The 12,861-nt window shown below is 46.7% G+C and overlaps 1 long non-coding RNA gene across 10 annotated transcripts in view; it reads left to right on the top strand.

The window, feature by feature from the left end:
• The first annotated feature begins 646 nt into the window (after window positions 1–646).
• LOC111819632 (uncharacterized) overlaps window positions 647–12,861 on the top strand; it is a 203,601-nt gene continuing 191,386 nt past the window's right edge. For 2 of the 10 annotated variants that reach the window (XR_002823217.1, XR_002823218.1), the window contains exon 1: window positions 647–718. This is a non-coding gene — a long non-coding RNA (uncharacterized LOC111819632). Of the gene's footprint in view, window positions 719–8,009; window positions 8,101–12,861 lie in introns of those variants that run through there. The other 8 variants (XR_002823216.1, XR_002823213.1, XR_002823212.1 and 5 more) reach the window with 7 other exon arrangements.

Consider the following 12,861-nt stretch of genomic DNA (forward strand, 5'->3'; position numbering starts at 1 on the left):
AAAGTTTATGTCATAAACAATAGATATGGAAGACCAGGTGAGCAGCCCATCTCTTAGGTCCCAGGATAAACATTCTACAGGGTGTGTAGGAGGGTAGGGAGGGGCAGAGAGGGCTAGAGCATGTCCCTTGATATTCAGAAAAATGGTACGCTGTTGGTATTATTACCTAAACATTTGGATAATACTGAGAAAGAAAACCTATTGCTGAAGGTTGTGTGACCAGCTATCTCTTCCCTGTCCCAAATCATGACCCCAAATCCCAGCATGTCTTAGTTTTCCCTTCATTGAGTATCTGAGGGAGATTTTTTTCCCAACCTTGGGCCCTGAAGATCCCACATGTCCCAAGTTCCCTTATGGGAACACCGGGGTTCCTTTGAGCCAATAGGATCTGGAAAACAGAGAGGACAGACCATTCTCATTAGCCATCTCATCACCTAGAAAATGCTTCTGAGATGCTTCCTTTGGGTTGGTTGAATTCAGACACAAAAGAGCTCATTGAATAGGAAATACCGAATGTTTCCAATTTGGCCTGTTCTGCCTGGACTAGCCCAGAAACCCCAAGGCCTGGGCTAAGCCCCCAGGATGCCCCTTCTCCTTCACTCTCTCAGTTTTGCTTCTCTCTCTCTTTGGTGCAGCCTGCAGCAAGCTGAGCTGAGCATAGGTGGAGTGCTAGTGTATTAGCATGACGACCAGGGCAGTGCAAGACTTTGCTTCTAAGGTAAGTTTGTAACATAATGGGAAAGCCAAGGAAAGGCTGGGGCAGCCCTGACTAATAAGGATGGAATCCCAGCATGGCCGTCAAAACAGCTGGAAAACCAGCAACCCCTGTTAAATGAAGAATTGGGCAAATATCTTGATGCACAAAAAATGCATGTGTACCCTGGTAGAAATTATACTTTTATAGTTATTTTTACGTCGAAACATTACTCTTTGAGTGCCATCATATTTTATGAAAACCTTTATTAACATTCCAAAATGACCTTACCCTCATGGTGGGAACTATCAGTCCCAGGAGCCATGACCTATTTAGAACATTTTTATCTTTACAAACACAATAAGCGGTCTTCAACGTAGATTTGTAGATCTCATTAGAGATACTTTTTAAAAAGGTAGTGCGTCTCTGGGGAGGACAATGACAGGTTGTACTCATTGCATGCAAAGTTTTCAAACACCAACACTTTGTGCAAATGGATCGTTTCATCTTTAGGGCATTGTCACCAGACCTGCTCTGTAATTGCTCTGGTATTCAATGGGGATTCAGTAGGGCTCTGCCGCCCTGAACAGAGGAAGGAGCTTTGGATGGGATGGTGCTGAGGGTCGCCACAGCATAGCTCCTGACTTGGCTTGATCACCTGAGAGGGCTGAGGAGGACAGGGGCACAAGGGAAGCTCATGCAGAGACTGGAGACAAATAACGCCTTTCCTTTGATGAAAGCCCACTCCGTCTCCGAGTCTATAAATGAGTCTTTTCCCCTGGGGAATGACTGGCTTAGATGGCAGTCGAGGGGGGTAATTTTTCAGAAATGCTGCCTCCAGAGGGCCGGTGTTCTAAAGGTTTCCCTGTTTAAATGGTCTTTTTATGCAGTGAGATAATGGCAGCTTGAGCATTGCTAAATCAGGCCTATTTTCTGAGGAATGGTTGCATTCAGGGCACTTCTAATTTGTCAGGAGCAATGCAGACCATCTCTCCAGGAGCCTGCTGAAGAGGACATCATTTCTCCATGCACGCTGGCCGGGGTCAGTTTGTGGCGCGGCTCACACACCCTCCCCCTGTTGCTTCCACCTCCCAAGGACACTCTGATTTATTAGGATTAAACAAGCCACGTCCTCCTCCTGACTCAGTCCGCAGGGTGGACATTCCCTCTTTTTTCCCCTGCCCTCTTGCCCCTTTCCTCCAGAGCCAAAAGGCAAGAGGTCACTTTAGAATGTTCCCTCTGTCTTGTGAGAGACGTTGCTGATGAAGCTTCACTCTGCTGAGGTGGGATGTTGGTGGCTTAGGGGCAGCGCCAGTCCGCAAGGAGCCAGGGCACAGGGCAAGCAGCTCTGGGCACGGCTGTCCTTCTGGTTTTGTAACCATGAGGTGTCAGTGAGAGGGGTGTATTGCAACAACTGGGTTTCAAAAACTGTAGAGCTGACGTCAAAGCCATTGGTAATTGAATGAAATTACTTTTGCCAATATCTAAGGGGAAGAAAGCCCAAGGGAGCCACACTGCTGATGCCTGCAAATGTTTGTCTTATAGCCATGTATGTTGCGTTTCTGTTGAAGCCACCGTCTCCCATGAAGCTCACTTAATGAAGCACTGCTCTGGCTTCACATCCATTTTAAAGCATTTTATTTGGAGTAGATCCAGTTTAATACTTGCTTTTATGGACTACCTGACAAAGCTGGGGACTGAGCTCTGCACCAGCACCGTCTTAACTCACCCCAGTCCTACCAACGATGTTTCAGTTGATATGGAAGTTCAGGAAAGGGAGTTGGTACATCACTTGTACTTCTTGGATTGGAGATAGTAAGGAGTGTTGTTGCAAGAGTTTGGGGCACATTGAACTGACCCGTGTGTCCATACTCTTGGTGGTACACATGCTGCCAAGTAGGAGAGGCAGATCGTTGACAAGGGGAAACACTTTCCCAGGTGCTGTCTTTGTCACCCACTGCTACAGCCCAGTAAACAGACAAACAAAAAGCTAAACCCATTGCTGTCGAGTGGATTCCTGCTCATGGCAACCCCAAGTGTTACAGAGTAGAACTGCCTCACAGGATTTTCTCGGCTGTAATTTTTTATGGAAGAGATCACCATGCCTTTCTTCCCCAGCACTGCTGGCTGAGTTCAAGGTTGGTAGTTGAACACAAACTGTCTGGGCCACTCAGTAAACCCAAAACCATAGCTGTTGCCCTCAAGTTGATTTCGACTCGTAGTGACCCTATAGGACAGAGTAGAACTGCCCCACAGGATTTCCAAGGAGTGGCGGGTAGATTCAGACTGCTAACCTTTTAGTTAGCAGCCAAGCTCTTTACCACTATGCCACCAGGGCTCTGGGCCACTCAGTAGCCAGCTCTAAATAACCATGAGAGGGACAAACTCTCTTGCTGGGATGGGTGAGTTCTGGATGCAGCCTTTGTCCTCTCAGACCATCCAGGTTTGAGCAAGCATAAGAGCACAGAGGACTGGAGATGCCCAATAATTCAGGAGTCACAGGACAACAGAGAACATGGTGTGGGATCTTGAACAGAGGTTAAGGCCTTAACATAGGGGTATAAGGTAAAGATGGAGTATTGTCAAAATCACTCTTGAAAATTCCATAGAGATATGCATGTGGCTTTGTGGTGGCAATAACACTTATACACAGTAGACTACTGATCTAGACAAAGGAAGGACGAAAGGGAAATCGGATGCAGATTCTGACTTTCAGACTATTCTTTTCAAAAGAACAATTACCCGAGTGGTGAAAGGGGAAGGGTGGAGAATTTGAAAGGCCTTCTGCTTCCCTCCATTTTGTTTAATATAAAGCCTCTAGGATCATCATGAGCCCTGGTGGCACAGTGGTTATGTGCTCGGCTGCTAACTGAAAGGTCGGCAGTTAGAACCCACCAGTGGCTCCGTGGGAGAAAGATGTGTCAGTCTGCTTCTGTAAAGATTTACAGCTTTGGAAACCCTGTTGGGCAGTTCTACTCTGTCCTACAGGGTCGCTATGAGTCAGAATAACCCAGCGGCAACGGGTTTGGTTTTGGTTTGATTTAGGATCAACATGCATGCTGGTGAGTTCATTTGTGGGTGTGAGAATTAAGTGAGGTAGTAGAGTCACTTTTTTTTTTTTTAACCTGTGGGTTACTAAGTCAGCACTGGCTTTCATTGTACTTGCATTACAACCGCACCCAGTTACTCCCTACAGAGCCAGAAGTGAGCAACGTGAGACGGGCGAGGAGAGAAGCAACCTGAGATCATTCACTTATTCACAGGCATTCACTGAGTCTATGCTTATGAACTGTAGGCTTCGTGAGGAGCTTACGGGCTGGGGTGGTGGCTGAGCATCAAAGAGTGCCATCGGAGAGTGCATAGAATGGGTGGAGGCATGGCTCACTCGGCCTGGGGTCTGCCCCTGGCTCTCAGAGGTGACCTTTGACCTGGGCCTTGAGAGTTGGATGGATAAAAGGTGAAAGGGTCCCAGTTACGAGAATATTGAGGAATCAGAAGATATGGTGACTTCTGGGAAGTAGGTGTCATCCAGATTGGGACAAATGGTGTGTGGGAGGAAGTGTTGGGACTTGAGACAAAGGAGACCCTAACATAAGAGATTAGGACAATCAAATCAATTTTAAGCATATTTTGGAGGATGGTCAGGAACACTTGTTGAAGGCTTGTTGAGAGCGGCCATGTTCTACAGCACAAAGGGGCCTCACACACACTATATTATTCTATGTAATGGCACCTGATGGATCTGGGTAACACGGTGGTTGTAGCTGAAATATTCCAGAAGATGGAGGTGGTCTGACCAGAGCAGCAGCTGTGGGGATGAAGAAGGTACAGATTGGAGAGATGGGGCTTTGAGAGGAGACGTTGTGCATTTATGGATTAAAAGTCATCCTAAAGGAGATATGAGGAGCAGGCAAATGGAGGAGTGGCCCCTGCCTCTGATGGCTGCTGGAAGAGGGGATCTCCCAGTTGAAGGAAGAGTTGCATTTTCCTAACGTTACTTGAACTAATCAGATGCACAAGTGGAGATACAGTCCTGGTGCTCAGGGGTGGGTCAGCTCTTCCTGCTCTGGCTACCCAGCATCCTTCTTTCAAGAAGGTGGAGTGCAAGAGGACAGTGCAGAGAGCTCCACAGTCCCAAGTCAGGCCTGAGAGCTAGTTCGTATCTGGATTTGGTCAGATTCCCATCATGGGTGCACTCTCTCTTATCTTACCTCTTCGTGGATAACCTTCATCCCTCTGGCCCCCAGACACCTCCTTCAGCAGTAGAGCAGAAATTTCGTGGTGTGGACTCCACACTGGACCAACAGATGAGATCCTGCTTCTGCTCCTCAGCAGCTCTGTGGGCAAATTACAAAACTACCCTGAGGGATCATAATGGGAGCCATCTCATAGGGTCATCGTGATGATTAAAAGAGTTAACACACATACAACTGGTAGGATAGTGGTAAGCCCTCAATCGGCAGAAGCTCTATTATTGCTGTGGTTGCCTGGGCTCTCTGGCCCAACTGTTCTCGTAGCTCTGCCTTGCTGCCCTGCCTCTGTCAGGCTTTCCTCTATAGAGACCCCAGGAACTTTCTCCATCACTCAGGCTATTTCACAGCAACCTCTGTGCATTCGAGAACCCTGTCACAGCAGCAGGTCATGCAAGGACCATGGAGGTGGGAACATGTGGTTTGTGAAGTCTTTGCCTCTTTTGCATGGTGAGTCACACTTTACCATGTCTGCTCTTACCATATCTACATATGTTACCAGGTCTACTCTCCTAATAGGCTGCATCTGGCTGAGGAATGAGAGGTCCTTGGGTGGTGCAAATGGTTTGCACTTGGCTACCAACTGAAAGGTTGGCAGTTTGAACCTACCCAGCTGAGCCACAGAAGAAAGGCCTAGCGATCTGCGTCCATAAAGACTATATCCAAGAAAACCCTATGGAGTAGTTTTACTCTGTAATAAATGGGATCGCCATGAGTCAGAATCGATGTCACGGCAACAGGTTTGTTTTTTTTGGCTGACTGAAGAGTTTGGAATCATGCTGCCCAGGGGTCAAGAGCTATTGGCCTTTGTCCTTGAGATGGAGTAGACTCTGGCTGCCTCTGATTCTGGGCTTGGAGGTCCTGAGAAGCACAGTATTCTGTGAGGAAAGGCTGCTGGCCCGCAGCCTGATGTGGTCTGAGACCCTTCTCCTCCTTGGTCTCTGCATCTGAAGGATGTTTCTTTACCTCTTCTCAAGTCTGCTTCCAACTCAACTGACTTCCCAGTTCATTCACCCACATATCATTGGCTTATTCAACCTACAAATACATTTTGAGAGTCTTAGAATTGATGCCTTTGAATTATGGTGTTTGCGAAGAATATTGACTATACCATGGGCTACCAGAAGAACAAACAAATCTGTCTTGGAAGAAGTACAGCCAGAGTGCTCATTAGAAGCAATGATGGTGCAACTTCATCTCACATACTTGGGACGTGTTATTTGCAGGGACCAGTCCCTGGAGAAGGACATCATGCTTGGTAAAGTAGAATGTCAACAAAAGAGAGGAGCCCCTTAGCGAGACGAATTGATACAGTAGCTGCAACAATGGGCTCAAGCATAACGACCGTGAGGACGGCGCGGGACCGGGCAGTGTTGCGTTCTGTTTTATGTAAGGTCGCTATGAGTTGGAACTGATTCGATGGCACTTAACAACAACAACGGTGTGTGTGGCACAAAGACTTAGGAGCCAAAATAACGTTGCACTTTTTTTACACGGAGGTGACTAAGAACTTCGATCTGTTCATTTCAATATCTTGTCCTCTGAATTTATTCATTCTGGGCAGCTAACAAGGTTATGAACTTGGCAGAAGCTTCAGTCTTGGTAGGAAATGTTGGTCCAGCTGAAGAACAACGATATGAGGCCCAATTCCCAGGTTAAGTTCATCAGAAAGAATATTAGAAAATAATTCATTTCTTCGCCTAACCGCTTTTCCAATAGGGAAGATGGATTGAAAAGTTTTTGACTGGGTTTTGTAATCCAGCAGCTGGGAAGCTGTTACTGTCCCCAGCCCAGAGTCATTTTAAGCTCTTTCACCCTGGATTCTGCTCCAGCGTCTCAGCCCTAACGTACACAGAGCAGTTAGGGATGGAGGTGTAACGGGATCAGAGGCAAGAACGACAGGTCCTTGCATCTGGTTGTGGGAGCGCTGAAGTGATGATGTCGGGACAGAAGGAAAGAGGCTGTCATCATCCCCATCACAGAAGCCAGAGACACCTTTCCTGGGAAGAGAACTGACAACACGTCCCCTGGCAAGCGATGAACATCCTTGGGAAGCCACAGGATGCAAGGCGCAGGCTTTCATTGATCACAACCCTTGTGATGCTCCCAGCATTGTGCTGTCTAGGAAACCATTGAAACTGGTGTGGAGAGAGTATAGCATGTGAGCGGTTGTTTTGTTTTAAGACACTTGCATTAAAACGACATCTGAAATCCGGGCCACGAAGAATCCAAAGAATATTATTCAACTTCTTGTTGAAGGGGGTCCCATGGGACAGCTGGCTCTGCTTTTTCCAAAAAAACTTGCAGAACCTGACTTGTTTCGTGAACAAAGCGTCTTCATTCCTTTTTTCTTCGCCTTCTCTCTTTCTCTTTTTTGCATTTTCTGCTTTCCTACTTCTCCTGAGGGGAAAATCTCTGAAGGACTATTAAGTTGCAAATATACCGGAGCCAAAAATAGAAGATGGAGCCTTATAAACATCTTGCATATTTTGGTGTAATTTGTTGAAAATAGTACAAAATATGCTCACAGTTGGCACCTAGAATGCAAATATTAGGAATCCAGTCCCCTGATACATTATGGTTTTACAGCAGTATAGTATGGGCTCGGCCAATAGCTATTGTGTGACTTTGTCGCTTGTTGGAGTGTGAAAAATATCGGCGACTTGTTTGTACAGTATATTAGGGAGATACATGTTGTCAAGTGATATTAGCTCCTCCAGATGCTCCGGGGGACAAAAACCTAGAGTGGAATGAGGGGAAAAACAGATACGTGTGTTTATATACATGTATATATACGTGTGTATGTATCATTGATGCTATTTGCTTTTCTGAGATATTTCCTTAAAATAAGAGCCAGGCTGGAGGTCAAAGTGTGCAGGGGGGCGTGTGGACATGCAGCCGTCTCCTTTCATGCTCCAGAACACGGGGGTTAAGCGATGAGGCTTCAGGTGAGGGAATCTGCAGCTCGCAGGCGAGCCTGACGGAACTCTCTCCCACCCAGAGCTCAAATGAACCTGACCGGTTTTACGGCAGGCGGTAAATTCGTCTTCGTTCTCCTCTGGCAGGTGAGAAGCCCTCTTCCCTTGAATGGGGGCTCCCACTGTACATCTGGCACCCACCTCACAGGTGAACCCTTCCGTTCCTAAATGATGACTGGTAAGAAAAACAAGATGTCTCTCTTGGTTATAAATTGAACTCTTCTATGATTAGTCTGGGCAATTAGGACGCCCCTGGGGTTCAGTCTATGGCTGAGGTACAAGCCGGGCGTCTGATTAGCTCAGGTCTCTTGATGCTTGTTCCTGGGAGTAAATGCCTGGCTCATATAGTATTGATTTTCATTTAGATATCTTAATGTTTCCAGACAATCCCGGCAGATGTGGGCTGAACTCAGATCTGCGGGAGCGCTGGTCTGCAATCTGCAAACATTTTTCTTGCCACTTTGTTTCATTTTTCCGAAACTTAACTGATTTGGAATCGGGAGATATAAATGAAAAATGCCGAGCTGGCCTATCAATCACGACCTGCACAAACATCGCCACTGCCCTTTCCTAACATCCTATTACCACCGGGTAGTTGGCTCTTCAAACAGGAATAAAAATTACACTGCAAACATCATAAGTTAGGGTTGATTTGTTGAGCAAGTAGCCTGACAATTCAGTAAGAGTTATATACCTCAGCTTCACTGAAAATCAGGCTTGTTATGACTCTGGTACGTCTATAAAGATTGTTCATTTCATATAAAACAGCTACCTGCACTGAATGCTCTGCAAGGAAGAATGAGGCTGGTTATAAATATAGAGGAAAATCTATTTGTCTGCCCCTTCACGCTGTTAGCAAGCCACGTGGAGCAGCCCTTTGGTGTTCCTCGGCTGCCGGGGGAGTTCTCTGCGGCCACCTTCCCCTCTGCCAGGCTGGCCCGGATTGAAGCGCATCATCTCTCTTTGTCATCTGAGATAAAGCAGTGAAGTGTGACCAGTGCCACCGCCTTGCTCTCCGCCCACCAGGGGGACTCTAATGATACCGAAAAACTGGGCGGTGTGGCACTGCAGCCCGATGTGAGGGGAAGGCTGTCTGTTGGCCGGCTGGGCTGGAGAACAGTTAACGTCAGAAAAGATAAACAGAAATTATTAGAATGGGTTTGGAAGGGATTTTTTATAGGGCAGGGTTGTATTCGTTTAAAGATACATTACTGGACTGTTATATCTGATTTCAAGCTGCTGAGTAATTAAAATGATTAACATCCCTTACTCGCAGAGTTCAATTCATTAAAGTTTTAAGCACCCTTTGTGCTCAGAAGGATAGAACGTTCACATTGACTCACGCCAGGATCCACTCAGTTTGGCCCTGTGTTTATTTTTTTACTGATCTTGCCGTCCACTATGTCCGTTTCTAAGTGGCAGGAGCACAGTGGATAGAAAACATCAGCCTTAAACACTCACCCCATAGGTTCCCTTGTTCAGAGAGGAGGGAAGGAAGGGAACTAGAGAAAGCCAGAAAATCCTGCTGAGGATGTTTACGCTGGTGCTTCTCACAGGCATCGGTTCTTTCCTGCTGCTTGTAACTGGGGAGCTGGTGCTTTTCGGGCTTGGGACCAAAACGTGTGACTAGCCCACAGGTACACAGTGTCAGCAGACAGTCTGAACAGGCTGCCTGCCTCTTGCAAACGTGCTGGATGGAACATGCAGCGGACATGGCTCCCGTGATTTTCCCAATTTAAACACTACTAAAAAAAAAAAAAAAAGAAAGAAATATTGATTCCTGTGTTATATTTCTTATTTTTTGGATATTATAAAATACCCAAGGTGCCCTAGTGGTTAAGTGCTCAGCTGCTAACCCAAAGGTCGGCAGTTGAACCCCACCAGCCACTCCTTGGGAGGAAAAGTGGCAGTCTGCTTCCATAAAGATTATAGTCTTGGAAACCCTATGGGGCATTCTACCCTGTCCTGTAGGGTCACTATGAGAAATATTGTTTCCTGTGTTGTATTTCTTAGTTTTGCATTCATAAAATATCCAGCAATGCAATGGTCAATAAATGCGGTGTTTGAAAGAACCCACTCGTGGTGACAGGATAAAAATGCTATTGTCTTTAAGGTACGTTCATTTCCGCCATCTTGTTCCCCAACGTTCAGGAGAGAGAATGACACGCCCTCTGTGCTAGTCTCCTCCTTAAACCTTAACCATCAGTAGCAGTGATTTATGAGACTGCTCGGGACACAAACTTATTTTTCAAGGCAAAGATATGGCGTGAAATTTATCACCTTTTGGCAGACTCTGGGACAGTCAACACCAGCACTGTGCAGCGGTGTGACCTTGAGTGAGACAGTTAACCTCTCTGAACCTCAGCATCCTTATCTGTAGGGTGGAGATAAATATATCTCCTTTATAGAATTATAAGGACTAGAGAGTGTCATCAGCAGAACAACGCTTGGCACAGAATGGGTGCTCAATACATGATAGCTAGCATGATACCATCCATGATAATGTGCATAACAGTAGCACTATTTTGTATATATCTCAGCGTTGATACTGAGAACCAAAAGGGGTTATGCAAAATGGAGCCAGGCGTTCCTAGCCGAGGGTCTCAGAAGTGTGGCCCAGATGGTGAACTGTCACTCTTAGCTGGTTAAGAGTTCCCCAGCCATCTCCTTGCCCCAGATCATTAGCCAACATGGAAACTCCTGGAAAAAAATAGACACAATCTGTACATCACCTAACTGATGTTTAAAAAGCACGAGAAAGGGAGTACTCACAAATATTGCTGCAGAAGTGGGCTTCAGGTTAATATGCAGGGAACTGGCTGAGAGATGGGTGGCATGGAGTGTAAAGGGGGCCCTCCCAGCATAGGGATCCCAGGTGCAGCCTCCATCACTCTCTAATTACTCTGACCTCCCTGGAGAGGGGGTACTGGGGCCACTGCTGGCCTATCCATGGCTATTAACTGCTCTTTTCCCGGCACAGTGACCCATGAGTACAGATGCCACATTATTAATGCTTCCCTTGTTTCAGATAGGATGGCCATGTACTCGGATTTCCCAGACCAGTCAAGGCCAATGTCTGTTTTCCTGATTTAATCAACAATGTCTTTTTCAACCTCCAACATGGCCCTCTTTATAATAAATGGTATGATCATCCCAGGGTTTAGGGCAACAAACATTTTTGTCATTGCTCCAGGTAACTTAGAAGGCCCGCCAAAGTTATGGACCTGGAGTAATGAGGTCAAGGAGTTTATCCTAAGGTCATCTGTGTGAAGATCAAGGCTATCATCAGCTACTTGCTCAAAGAGCAGCAACAGTAATACATTTGCTCCCGGGTGTGAAATCCATGCTGATCATAAGGAAAAAAAAGGAGATGTTATTGAAAATGTCACTTTAAGTGTGTATGGCAAGTGTTTACTTCTGAGGAAAAGCTCATTTTAACTCTTGAGACCAAATTATTGGTAAAGTTCTTTAAAAAAGTCAAGGCTGAAGGCGTGGTCAACATGGCGGACTAGTTAGACGCTTCCTATATCCCTCTTACAACAAAGACCTAGAAAAACAAGTGATTTGATTCTATATGAACATCTGGCAGCCCTGAACAAGGCAAGGTTAAGAAATCCATCTGAGTCATACCGGAGAGGAAGACCGTTTGGAAGAGGTGAGGAGCGCTAGAGCTGCAGCCGCGACACAGCAGAGACACAGCCACGCCGGGCCGCGGTGAAGCAGGCAAACAGCTGTGCTGTGCATGTGCTCGAGAAGCAGTTTCCACATCGAGAGAGACCCGGCAGCAGAGATTCTGCTTGAGCACTCCGAACCAGTGAAGAGCAGCTCCCAAGAGGCTAGGATAAGTACATGTGCGCACCCTTTCACGGCGAGTTAGGAAAAAAAAAAGCCCATTTGGGAAAAACCTCTCTCCCTTTTACCTCCTACCTCTGCGCTCTGCACCGGATTTGGGATAAACCTCTCTTCCTTTTACCACCTCCCTCCCCTCTCCACACCGGGAGTCCACTGGGCCGGAAATAGATCCCAAAAGGCACTCCGACCCATTCTCCTGGCCTTGGAGAGGGAACAAATAAGCTGCTGGCTCCCCTAGACCAGGATCACAGGGTGGGCACAACTCCTTTGCTGGCCATAGAAATCAGGGGTCTGCAGACTCTGAGTGCCATACACCCCTGTATAGACTTGTGGGGACACATCTCAACAGCGTTAGCCCTCACTACCACAGTACAACAGGGCAAACATCTTAAGTTTACCTTCAACTGCTTCAGCTGTGAACGGGCAGAATTGTGATCTTCAAAACAGCCCTGCCCCTCAAGCAGGCACTTTTATTGATCTGCATCAGGGTCTTGAGGACTGGTGATCGTTCCTAAAGTGTCTAGTCACCTGCTTCAGGAGTTCAAGAAAAAGTGGTGCCCTCGAGTCTTTGCAGCCAATATAGTGGGGCACTCTTAGGCCGGCTGCAAAACTCACCTACCTATTCACCCTAGAGAATAGGGACACGCTTTTCTTTCAGACTCTCGGGGCAGCCATCAGCCCCCTGCCTGGCTCAGCGCATGATCCCCTACCACAGCCAGAGTCCAGTGCCTGCACCAATCACCCATGCCTCTTTAGGACTGGGGGTGACAGCCTGCACCACACACTTGGTGATCGACTGCCTGCACACCCGAGCTGATCCCATACAGGAAATTTTAACGAACTCTGGCATGCACATACTTATAGAACCAACTACCTGGTGACAGGACATTAGAGGTCAAAAGGAGTCAAAAATCAAACTAGTGCACATGAGCAGCCTATTTGGGCATATCAAAACAAAACAAAATAAGAAGCTAGGTCTCACCAAGCAAACACAAAATAAAATTATAATAAATTATTGATGGCTCAGAGACAACATTCAATATCAAATCACATAAAGAGGCAGTCCATGATGGCTTCAGCAAGCTCC

This window comes from Trichechus manatus, unplaced genomic scaffold (genome assembly GCF_000243295.1).
Source record: "Trichechus manatus latirostris isolate Lorelei unplaced genomic scaffold, TriManLat1.0 scaffold00014, whole genome shotgun sequence".
Classification (NCBI taxonomy): domain Eukaryota; kingdom Metazoa; phylum Chordata; class Mammalia; order Sirenia; family Trichechidae; genus Trichechus; species Trichechus manatus.